The sequence below is a fragment of the Neovison vison genome, chromosome 11 (genome assembly GCF_020171115.1).
Source record: "Neovison vison isolate M4711 chromosome 11, ASM_NN_V1, whole genome shotgun sequence".
NCBI classification, from domain to species: Eukaryota; Metazoa; Chordata; class Mammalia; order Carnivora; family Mustelidae; genus Neogale; species Neogale vison.
This window is the reverse complement of record NC_058101.1, coordinates 9,092,986-9,105,545: the sequence shown is the minus strand read 5'-3', so window position 1 is coordinate 9,105,545 and position 12,560 is coordinate 9,092,986.

The following is a 12,560-nucleotide window of genomic DNA, read 5'->3' as shown; positions in this document are numbered from 1 at the left end:
TGAAAATTTTGTAGGTTCTGTGAATATCCCACTGTTCTTCCTTTTCCCACTTCCATCTAGTTCTTTAGGGGCTGATTAAAAGAAACATTAATAATCTTCTGAGTTATGGATCATAAGCATTCAAAGGAATATTTTAACATTATGATAATTCTGAATAAAAGGATGTAAACTGGTATAGGCTTTTCTTTACTACTAAGACTAAGAAATGTGAGGGACAAAGAGGATAGAGATGATTGTAAGGATGGTTAATTGAACTAGGGAGAAAAACTGAGCCTCAAAAAAAAGTGAATCAGTCTAGGATGGCAATACTTGAATAGTTTAAGAAGCTTAAGCAGTTTGGAGAAGCATTGTTGGGGGGGATCAGGAGATCTAGACAAAGGCACAACAAAGAGTGAGCAAGATATCTAGGATTGAGAAAGTGCAAGAGTTGGAAGAGAAAACATTCTTGTAAGAGCTGAGATGTTACACCCAAAACTGAGCCTTTTGTCCCTGTTCCCAAAGGTAAACACTGGTATCAGACAATTATCTATGAGTTTACATGCCTAAAGTTATTTATAGCCTCATTAATTCATGTACTTCAGAAATTTTTTTTTAAAGATTTTATTTATTTATTTGACAGAGAGAGATCACAAGTAGGCAGAGAGAGAGGCAGGCAGAGAGAGAGAGGGAAGCAGGCTCCCTGCTGAGCAGAGAGCCCGATGCGGGCCTCGATCCCAGGACCCTGAGATCATGACCTGAGCCAAAGGCAGCGGCTTAACCCACTGAGCCACCTAGGCGCCCCATGTACTTCAGAAATTTTTATAGTGCTGATTTCATATGTACTTGCCATCCACAACCTGCTTATTTTTCCCTAATAATGATGTTTATAGTTTCATCTTAAGTATGAAGCTTGCAAAAAGAAAAAAAAAAAGTCTCCTTCCATTCCTGGAATATTGTATCCCACAGCCCTCCAACTCCTAACCCTACCCATTCTACGCACTACCTACTTTGGCCTCACCACTGACTATATCAAATACTTTTCCACATTGGATGCAATCATCACGAAGTGGGGAGAAAGCCCAGAAGGGGAGAAGTGGAGATGGTAGGCACTGGCTTGTCTAAGACTCTGGAGACAGATCTAGAAAATTTTGAATAAGATGCTTTCCCAGAATGGGACCCACAAAGAAACAAGTCTGCGTGAACTTTCTGGGGGGTATTGTCACTCAGCAAGCGAAGGGGGACTTAAAACTTTTGGACAAAGATGCTTCAAAACATGGAACTCCCAGAGTTCAGTTTCCCTGCTTCCTGAGGGTTCGGATTCCCCTGGGGAGCTCAGACGTTTGAGTCTGAGTGGTCCAGGAGCCCAAGGCCTGCTTACATCTGACAGGACAGCCTGGCAAGCGCATTATTCTGGCTGGGCCGCTGTTGCAGTGTTCCTTTGCTGCACAGTGCAAACATTTGGGCCACCGGAATGGTGCAGACACACTGATGTGTGTGTTTATGTGTGTGTGTGTATGAGAGAGAGAGAGAGAGAGAGAGAGAGAGAGAGAAATGGTATTCTCTTCCTTTCATATGAGGGAAGCACATGCTATTCATATGATTTATTGCCAGGAATGTTAGGATTGAGCACTTGGTTAAGGTAGTGTTTGCCAAGTTTTTTCCAGTCTAAAGTTACTATTTCTCCCTTTCCATATGCTATTTTTGAAAGTCCTTCTCTATATCTGGCCTACACTCACACTGAGGGAGGGAGAGGATGAAGCTCCCGAAAGGGGGAGTGTTGACATGTATGATTTAGAATTCTTCTGTAGGAAAGATTTGTCCCTTTACTGCATTTATTTATTAATTCACTTCATATGAGTATGAATTTGTGTATGTTTACTTTGTACTGTGGGTTATAATTCAATGCTACATTATGTGTTTTGTTGCTCAAATTATTTCAGCTTTGGCCTATGTGAGTCCTTTCTGTTTAGCTTCTGTGTCCCTCTGACCTGCCCCCCAAACTTGGTTTTTTGAGCACTTCTTTACTTTCTGGCATTTTGAGATGCGTCACGCTCATCTTGTTGTTTTCTCTTTTCCAGACCCGGAAACAGCCATTTCTTCAAGGAGTATTAGTTCTATTGAATAGATAATGGTATATAAACAATAATCTGAGCACTGGTTGCACTTGTTAACATGGTCTCACTGCTTCTAGACTTTTTCATGGAAGAGAGCTAAAAAATATGGGTTTGTGTACTAACCCCTGTACATATATATACCTGTAGTTATTGTGTATTATTTGTCATCTATCTATCATCTATCTACAGATGAGTTCATACTGATGTCTCTGACTACTCCCAGAAACACGAAGTTCATTCAAGCCTTCCTTTCTTGCATATTTGTTACTTCCCTTTTTGAAAGTGACAAATTTGGCTCCCATTACCTACCATGCGTGTACTTAGCTGTTCAACCTTGGGATACATATTAAGAAGTTTCAGAATGATTGATTCATACCTCCATATGAGGCAAATTTACCAGCTAGAGTACACTGTCTAGATACCTTTTAATTTCTAGTCAAAACCCCATTTTTCAAAGGTTCTTAGTTCCATTTCTCTCCTGTCCTCTTCAGTGAGGTTGTGACTTCCGAGTTCTGGTTGAATCATCCACTTACATTGGACGCAAGATGAATTTAGGGTCTGGGAGATCGACTGACTTTTGGCTTGAGCTGTATGCGTGGGCCCATCCAGCATCTTTTTTCTGTATGTGTTCCAATAAGATAGCTTCTGACTACCATACACAAAGGTGGTAGGTGGTGACAGGTGTCCTTTATGTACTCCTTCCACCGGCACCCAGGGCAGTCACTCCAATCTCTCCACAAACTCCACATCAAGTGTCATGTAGTCTTCAGGGGTGGACATGTCTACCTGTTTCAAGGACTTTGGAGACAATTGCTCTGCAAGGCCACTAGGGCCTTCCAGTTGGTGTCTTCTCTTACCTGTCAGTTTGGTTCCGTCATGTTACCCTGCCAACTCTCTTAAACCCTACCACATATCACTTGCAGGAATGGAATCACTCTTCTTGTTTCATCTATCATTCCCGTTGGTGGTTGTGTATGGAAACCAGGAGTGCCGTTAACATTGAAAGAGATTGCACTCTAGAAATGCAGTAATTATGATCAAAGAATTCAGTAGAAAATATAGGTGGAAGATATGCTGATCTATGTTTATGCCAAGAAAGTCATAATGATAAATTTAAGATGACCAGAGAATTGCATTCGTGGTTATCATCAAAGAAGCACAATGATAGCATTCAAGAGAATCACTGGGAGCCAGAATTCATGGTGACATGATGAATGATGCATCATTGTAAATAATGATGCAACCAGTACTATATTAAATAGACGATAATTGAGAACTACAGAGGCAAGAAGGGAGATTTATTTGTTTCAATACAAATAGACTCCAAGGAGCCATCACCTCATGAATAATAACAGCATTGCTACATTTCTTTCGAGAAGGCAGATAGAAAATTAGCCAGGAATGAGATGCATTTGAATAAAGAAGATAGTACCAACAAAGAGATGGCATTTGGACCTGAACAGGAAAATACGCTGTCTGGACATAAGGAAGAATGCTCATGTACACTGACTACACCATAAACAAGATGTATGCATCACTTCTCTCTCTATTCATTATTTTACATCTTAAGGAATAAATTAGTATATGTCCCATGGGCTCATGCTGGTTTTGCATAAACCCAGAGGACATCATTAATATGGACTAAGATGTGTTGAAAAGCACAAGCCCAGTTATTTTCATTACTGTTGTTAACATTTTAGGTATTTGGATTCTGAAAGGGTGGTCGACAGTGTGATGAGCACTGTTTTATACCGATGTGTGGGCTATGTGGACATTGCACAGGGAATCACACATTTTCCACCTTTGCTTCTCACCTGAAGACTCTCTTTGTTCTTTTTCAGCCACTTCTAAAGTGATTATTTTTCCTATCTCTTCTTGTACCTTCCCTTCAAGATTCCAAGAAGTTTGAACTTCATACTATTCCTTAACACACCATACTTTTTAAAAAAAGATTTTATTTAATTATTTGACACAGAGAGAAAGCACAAGTAGGCAGAGAGGTAGGCGGGGTGGGGTGGGGTGGGTGGAAGCAGGGTCCCTGCTGAGCAGAGAGCCTGATGCAGGGCTCAATCCCAGGACCCTGAGATCATGACCTGAGCCGAAGGCAGAGGCTTAACACACTGAGCCAACCAGGTGCCCCACACCATGCTTTTCTTTTTTTTTTCTTTTTCCCAACATAACAGTATTCCTTGTTTTTGCACCACACCCAGTGCTCCATGCAATCCGTGCCCTCTCTTATACCCACCACCTGGTTCCCCCAACCTCCCACCCCCCACTGCTTCAAATCCCTCAGATTGTTTTTCAGAGTCCATAGTCTCTCATGGTTCACCTCCCCTTCCAATTACCCCCAACTCCCTTCTCCTCTCTAACTCCCCTTGTCCTCCATGCTATTTGTTATGCTCCACAAATAAGTGAAACCATATGATAATTGACTCTCTCTGCTTGAACTTATTTCACTCAGCATAATCTCTTCCAGTCCCGTCCGTGTTGCTACAAAACTTGGGTATTCATCCTTTCTGATGGAGGCATAATACTCCATTGCATATATGGACCACAAAATCTTTATCCACTCGTCCGTTGAAGGGCATCTTGGTTTTTTCCACAGTTTGACGACCGCGGCCATTGCTGTTATAAACATTGGGGTACAGATGGCCCTTCTTTTCACTACATCTGTATCTTTGGGGTAAATACCCAGTAGTGCAACTGCAGGGTCATAGGGAAGCTCTATTTTTAATTTCTTGAGGAATCTCCACACTGTTCTCCAAAGTGGCTGCACCAACTTGCATTCCCACCAACAGTGTAAGAAGGTTCCCCTTTCTCCACATCCCCTCCAACACATGCTGTTTCCTGTCTTGCTAATTTTGGCCATTCTAACTGGTGTAAGGTGATATCTCAATGTGGTTTGCTTTTTTATGGGTGCTTTTTCCTTCTGCCTTAGATGTCTTTCTCTCTCTTCTTTATTTGCTTAATCTAACTCAAAGACCACCTTCTTTGAGGAAACTTCCCTGCATTAAGTTAGTCACTTCCTTCCCTGATGCTGCTTCACTTTTTGAACTTAAATTATTATAACATTCATACTTTATTATAGTTATGGTAGCTTTTATATCTACTTTAAACATGTAAAATCTGAGTCCTAGACCTGGAATTTGAACACATATGGTGTGGACTCTTAGGTGCAAGCCCATTTAATGGTATCAGTTCATTTGTGTCTCTCTCTTCAACTAGATAGTTTTTCTCACAAAAAGGGACACAAATTTGAAGTCCCTGTATCTCTCCTGGCACTTAACATAACCTGGTACATAATGCATATTCAATAAAAATTAGAAGAATAAATTGATTTATGCTAAGTGTTATAAATATTCTAAACTACAAATCATGGAATCTTGGCTTACAATAATTTCTTGAACTTCCAAAACAGTAAATGTAGTAAAATGAATTTTATGCAAATTTGAATCATGCATTTGTGATTTAGGATAATAACAATGAAACATTTTATTTAAAAATGTGAATTAATGAAGATTACCCCAAATTACAATAACTCCAGAACTGAATGTTTATAGCTTATCGACCTAGTGATGTTCCATATGATGTCACTTTTGCATCAGCTCAACTGATCTAAAATTATTCAAATTATCTCTCAGGTGAATAACTGACAAATAAGTACATGAACAGTCGTATGACACCAAAGAAAGTGCTTTAGCATTTTGTGATATGTCTTTTAGAAAAAGTAGAATCTTTTTTCTGACTAATTATTTTTGTTTATAAAATGTTATGTATGTGGTTGGCACATAGATTGATGCATTTTGTTCACTTAATTCATGTGAACCTCATGTAATTTCTTTAGCACTAGACTATTTAGAGTTACCAGGGCAACGTATGAAAAATACCACATGCAAATCAACAGATCCTTTTTCCATATTTACTTTTTGTCTCCACTCAGGTCTTAACTCAATTCTGTCTGTTGCATATTTCTTCCTTTGTTCACTCAGTCACTTGATACCTGCACCCTAAAGGCTGTTTCCTTAAAGAGCTGGTCTCAAGAATTTCAAGGGGGGAACTGAATTAAAGACAGTGTCACTGGAAACTAAGGAGCAGTATCACAGGGTTGTAGTAAGTGGCCGGGAGAGGAAGTCCATCCTGCGTGGGTGGGTGAAAGCTCTTACCCACCCCCGGTAAAGTAATTGGCCTAGTGATGTGAGGAACCACACAGTGAGTATCACAAGCACTTCTAACGATGGAAGGAGACATCAACAAGGCAGAAGAACACTCTGAAGTTTCAGATACAGCCAGCCCATGCCTTTGGGCTTGGCACTTGGGCACAAGAGCAGAAGCCATGAGGCAGCAGTGTGCAGAGTTAGCTCCAGTGGCTATCAAGCAGAACATGTGCCATAATTAAGAGGACTCTGCATCACCGGAAAGACAATCCCTTGATTTCTGTTTTTTAAAATTGCAATAAGAAAAAAAAATGTAGATCACCACCAAAAATATTCAGATATTGGATCTACCACTTTTTTTTCAATGCTGAAGAATTGGCTCTTCTATATTCCAAATTGTCTCGGGTAAGAGAGCTGGCCTCTCTAACTTTGTGATGGGGTGGACCACAGAGTCATTGCTTGAGACAAAACTGACTCAATGCAAGGATGAATTTGAGGTATTGTGGAAGGAAATGGAGATATGCTCTAGACCATTTTATTACCTTTCTCATGGCAGAAATTGTGGGGCCACAATGCAATCCACTCACAGGCTTCTTATCTCCCACACAATACTGGAAACACATATGTTCTTTTTCTTTTTTAGGAACATCAAAGGCAAACAGCATTGCCCTAAATAAAGAGGACTTGTTTAGAATACAAGGTCTATGTTCTGGGAAGCAGTGCAATTTGCTTAAGAACAGTAGATAATAAAGAATTCTAGGTTTTTTTATTCCATGTATTTCCTATGAAAAGAATGTATATTTACAGGGATATAACACAAAATACCATAGCCCGGGTGGCTTAAACCAAAATTTATTTTCCTATGTTTTGGAAAGTCCAAGATTCAGTTTCCAGTGAGTGTTATCTCCCTGGCTTGCAGATGGCCACCTTCTTGCAATGTGAGGACATGGCAGGAGAGATAAAGAGAGAGAGAGAGAGAGAGAGCAAGCTCTGTTGTGTGTATTCTTATACATACACTCATCCCATGTTGAATGTCCTACCCTCACGACCTTGTCTAAACCTAATTACTTCCCAAAGTCCCCATCTCCAAATACCATCACATGGGGGTAGAGAGCTTCAACACATGAATTTTGAGAGGGCACAAATATTTAGTCCATAACAGTTATATGAAATCTCTGGTTCACAGAGGGGATTCTACTACATTTCCTATGACAATGAGCCACTTCCCAAACTTGCTAAGGAAAGGGAGTATCCAGCAATTATGTCGATGATGGCAGAAGGCCCAAGACCCCCTTTGCTGTTTCTCATAAAGTGTCATGGCTATCGCAGCTAGGGGGAGAGGGGTCATAGTATTTCCTCATTAGAGAAAGTATATGCCGTTGCCAAAAAGTAGAAAGTGCTTTTCCTGTAAAAGTTATTGTTCTAGGACTTGTTGGAGATGGGCTCTAAGCACGATTGTTTCCCTCAAACTGTTTATCATCTGTTTGAGTATGTGGGTCAGTTCAGCTATTTCAAGGACCCGTGACTAGCCTAGCAGGAGCAGCAGACCCATATAAGGAGAAATGTTGTTAATGGAACATAGGTTTTTGTGAAGTGTATTTCCAATTGACCCTTAACTGACTGCTCTATCTCTGCTTGTCTCATACTGATGTCTTACTAACTGACTTTGTTCTAACTCTGCCTGTCTCACACTGATGTCTTCCTTCACCTTACTGACCTTGTGACACTGTGACCCTTTCAAGTTGGGCAGGCAGATTGACAGCCTTTTCTGACTCTGATCCCTCGCACTTTGTTCTTGGTCTAGAAGGGAAGAAAAACATGTTTTCTCCCTGAAAACCAGAGGCAAAATCCCTTTGATGAAGGAATGAAGGAAAATACTTTGATAGCTTCTTGGAGCATGTGGGGGCCGGGGGCAGGGGGGCAGTTAGCAAATGTGAAAGTTGGCCTCCTCCTTCCAAAGAGTGACTTAGACAGGCTCAAATGAAACAGAGGGAGAGATGATATACTCTGCCTGAAAACAGTAATAAGAAGGGGAGTCAAAAGCAGAGCCAGATGAGAAAAGATAAGAAGGCGGAGGGGGCAGAGCAGGAGAGAAGGAGGAGGTTGGCCAGGGCTCCGCAAGGAGTCAGGTGATATTGATACAGCTGAAAAGTCCTTTTCATGTTTGATTTCAAGTTCTTTGATATGAACCTGTGTTGTGGGCTCTGTGAAAAAGCCATTGGGTGATAAGCAACATGTGGTTCAGGACAGGGAAGCAGGACATGTATAGGATAGAAGATAAAGCCCAGGTACAGAAAATTTAACAGTGGAGGATAAATGCAAGCTGTCCTCCCCACTCTTGGATTCTTAGAAAACTGCGAGGGGATGGGGAGGGGACGGTGGGTGATGGTGGCGATTCTGGTGGCCTGCTGTAGGTGGAATCAGCATGAGGCTAAATGTAATTAAATATGAAGGGACAGGAGGGCCCAGTTGGGCTGGAGGTCTTTGAAAACATTCATCCTACTGGAATGTGGGTCACCTCTGCTTTGTGGAGTTTGCTTTAAGCTACAGGACTTGCAACAAGACTCATCAGCTTCCACACAAGACCCTAGGTGATGTTCTCCTCGCAGATCTGTCCCAGGGCTTCTGGACGCTAAGTATCAGAGAAAATACAAATGCCAGCATGAGAAGTGTATTTGAGTCAAATGAATGACTGAGGGCATAAATCCCTGATTTAGTGCATAAATCCTGGCCGCAGCATCTAACTCAGCGCCATGCATTTCCTCCTTACAAAGCTTCTGCTTTGTGCCAGCGTGCTAAGCATTGTAGGAGTGACAGAGAGGAGTCCTTGAATCCAAGAAGTCATCTATCTGGGAAGAATCGCATAAGCTTACAAACATGATAGTAGGTCAAAGAAGTCCCATATGAAAACAATCTAAAGGGAGTTAGAAGTTGTCAAAGGTGAGAGGGTTTTTTTTTTTTTAAAGATTTTATCATTTATTTATTTATTTTAGATTTTATTTATTTGACAGAGAGAGACACACAGAAAGAGAGGGAACACAAGCAGAGGGCGTGGGAGAGGGATAAGCAGGCTCCTCATGGAGTAGGGAGCCCGATAAGGGACTCGAACCCAGGACCCTGGGATCATGACCTGAGCCAAAGGCAGAGCTTAACTGACGGAGCCACCCTGGTGCCCCAAGAGGATTCTTTTCCAGTTAGGGAGTAATCAGGTATACATTCATGGAAAATTATTTGATACAGACCTTAAAGGATGGGTAAAGGTTTAATAGGCATCGATGAGGAGGGTAAGTGACATAAAAGATAAAAGAAGAAAAACAAACTTTCAAGCAACTACCCACTCAAACCAACAAAGATCAAAACAGATCCTAGAAGAATAACACGTCTGGTATTGTCTGAGGGGCAGGCATTTTTCTAGTAACCACATGTACAGCTTAACTGCTTGGATGAAGAGCCCATCTAATATTTAATACTCGTAACAACCGTGTAATCATGATAATAATTATTGTTATTGAAAAAAATGTCTTTAGGTATCAGATACTTTAAATACATTATTTCATCTATATATAAAAATTCAGGGGAGACATTATCATTTCATTAAATAGAAAACTAAGAATCAGAAATTATTTGTCTACTGTTATATGACAAATAATTAACTGGCACAGCCGAGATTAGAATCTGTCTGATACCAAAATTGACTTTACCATGTTATGTTACTTTAGGGCATTTTCATTTTCGTAGATTTATGAAAAACTAAACAGGGTCAGCAACGGAAAAGCGTTTGACCTGAAATGTGTACTTAGGGCTACACTTTGAGCCATGACACATATAGATCAAGGGTTGTTTGCAGTTAGTAGGCAAACTATGGTTCAAAGCTCTTCTTTCTTGTTGTCTCTTAAAATCTGGTGTTCCTCAGGGTACCTCTTTTCACTGTGATCTCTCTTTCTCCTCCAGTCACGTGGCTGCAACGACCGTCTGCAAGTTGATGATTCCTGAATCTCCATCTCCAGCCTTGATCTTGTCCCAAAGGACAAGGAGCGCTATTCACCTGTGCATCAACTTCTCCACCTGGAGGTCTTAAAGACACTTCCACATGCAAAACCAAGGTGTTCTGCTTAATAATTACACTAAGTCAACAGGGCAAAACCCTGACTTTTTTGAGTAAACTGGCCACTCTGTCTTAAGCACAGTGTATCCCAAACTGTATGTTTGCTCAATAAGTAAGTCCCTGTGGATTTGTCTCACTCATATTACTGGACTCTACCCACAACTGTCATTTTCCATTAGCACTACTCTTGTCCAGGCTACTTCCTGGACCACTTTATTGCAAAAGCTTCGTAAGTGGTCTCCTTCATGAACTTGTTCCCTTTTATAACAAGAGAGATGGTTGCAAAACACAAACGTGATTTTTATCAGTTCCCTCTTTTGTCTGCCATTCCCTTGGGATGAGGTGTAAACTTGATTTAAAAGGTCTTTGAGATGGGACCTTGCAAGTTGTGCGAGAAATTCCCTTTACAGGGTAAGTTTCCCTATCTTTAAATCTTTGTATTTCTCTGAAATTGCATTTCTCTAGTTTCTTAAATATGCCATGCTCTTACCTCTGGGCCTTTGCACTGCTTTTTACATTTGTCCGGGACATTCTTCCTTCCCTTTATTTGGCCCACCTCCTTTTTTTTCTACTGGTCTCCACTGAGAGTTTACTTATTCTGCAAAGCCTTCCTTCACCTCCCTGAAAAATGTCAGCTGTTCCTCTTTTCACCCCGTCCATCACTGTATCATCACCTCGTTGTGATTGCTGACATAATGGTCCGTCTCTCCTAGTAGGTGTAGCTCCATGAGAGCAGGGATGATGTCTGTTACTTGTCAAGTAAAATTCCCATTCATTTGATGGTTTCCTTTCATTTTCTGCTACATGTGGCCACCCTAGGTTCATCTCCTAGGGAACAGGCTAACAGAAAGAGTCCTTGCTCTTTACGCCCAGTGAGAAATTCTGCTGATTCCCATCAAAGAGCAGTGTCTGGTATACAGACTTCAACTTTTTGAATGAATACATAAAACTTCCATTTATTAAGTGCTACTTGGTACAAGACCCTATTCTGAGCCATGTACACTCATTAATTTATTTAATTCTCATCAGTCATGAAGGAGGTATGATCATTACCTTCATTTTATAGATGACGAAAGTAAAGCTCAGAAGAATTTGATAGCTCACTGAAGTCGTGCTGGGCTAAGGGGTAGGGAAAAAATTCAAACCAGGTGCCTGAACTTGCTTGTCTAACAGTGACACTTTCCTGCCTTTCTGATCCCAGGGCAGGGAATGGCAGCGACCTGCTCCGTAAGGAAGTGTGGATGGAGATGGAAGGATGGCACAAAACCAGCTCCTTATCAGAGGAAAGATTCCAATAGGACCTGGACTGACAGCAAGGTTGTCAGCCCTGCTCTAGTCTCGTCAGTCCTGATGAGTGGGTGGCTGGTAGAATATATCTTGGCTTGATGTGTACATATTATTTGTAGCGGTGTGTCTATGTGTCGATTTATTATATTGAAGTAATCACGCTTTAGTAAATGCCTACTACTTGCCAGGAGTTTTGCATATGACCCCTCTAATCTTTTGATGAAAGGAGGAGATTAGAGTGTCCAGGCTTGCAGATTATATCTATACATTAGCATAAAACTTGAAATATGGTTCATCAAGTCACAAAGATAACAGAGCTTATAGAATCTGAGATTTGCCAAATGCAACCTCTTCCTCTACCTTCAATTCCTATCTTTGAACATACACATTCAGCATTCGCTCAGTAAATGTTATTAAGGGTTGATTATGAACCAGGCACTGTGAAAGGCTTTGGGATGTTTTTGCCCCTGCTCAGCAACACTGTTTACAGTCTGATCCATAAAATGGGTTCAGTTCCTCATAATTAATGCTGTTTCTTTCATATATTTGAGTAATGAGCCCTCTTCATGGGATAATGGGAGAGTAGTGACCCATTCATACTTAAGTGGGCAGACAAGGTCAGCCACACCTCTCACTACAGAGGAAGGAAAATGGTTTGTTCCTGGCAGTGTGTTCCTTAGGAGACAAAAACCTAAGGTGGCAAGGTGTAGCAGAAAATAAACAAAAACTATCAAACGAATGGGAATTACTTAACCAGCAATGAAGAACTTATCCATGCTATGTTAAATCATTGTAGCTCCTGGAAGTGCTAGAAGTTTATATAAAAAGGCATTGATAAACCTTTGCCTACATGTTTGCCCTAATGAATTGCAGTAAATTTTATTTTTTAAAGTTTTTTAATTTAAATTTCAGATAGTTAAC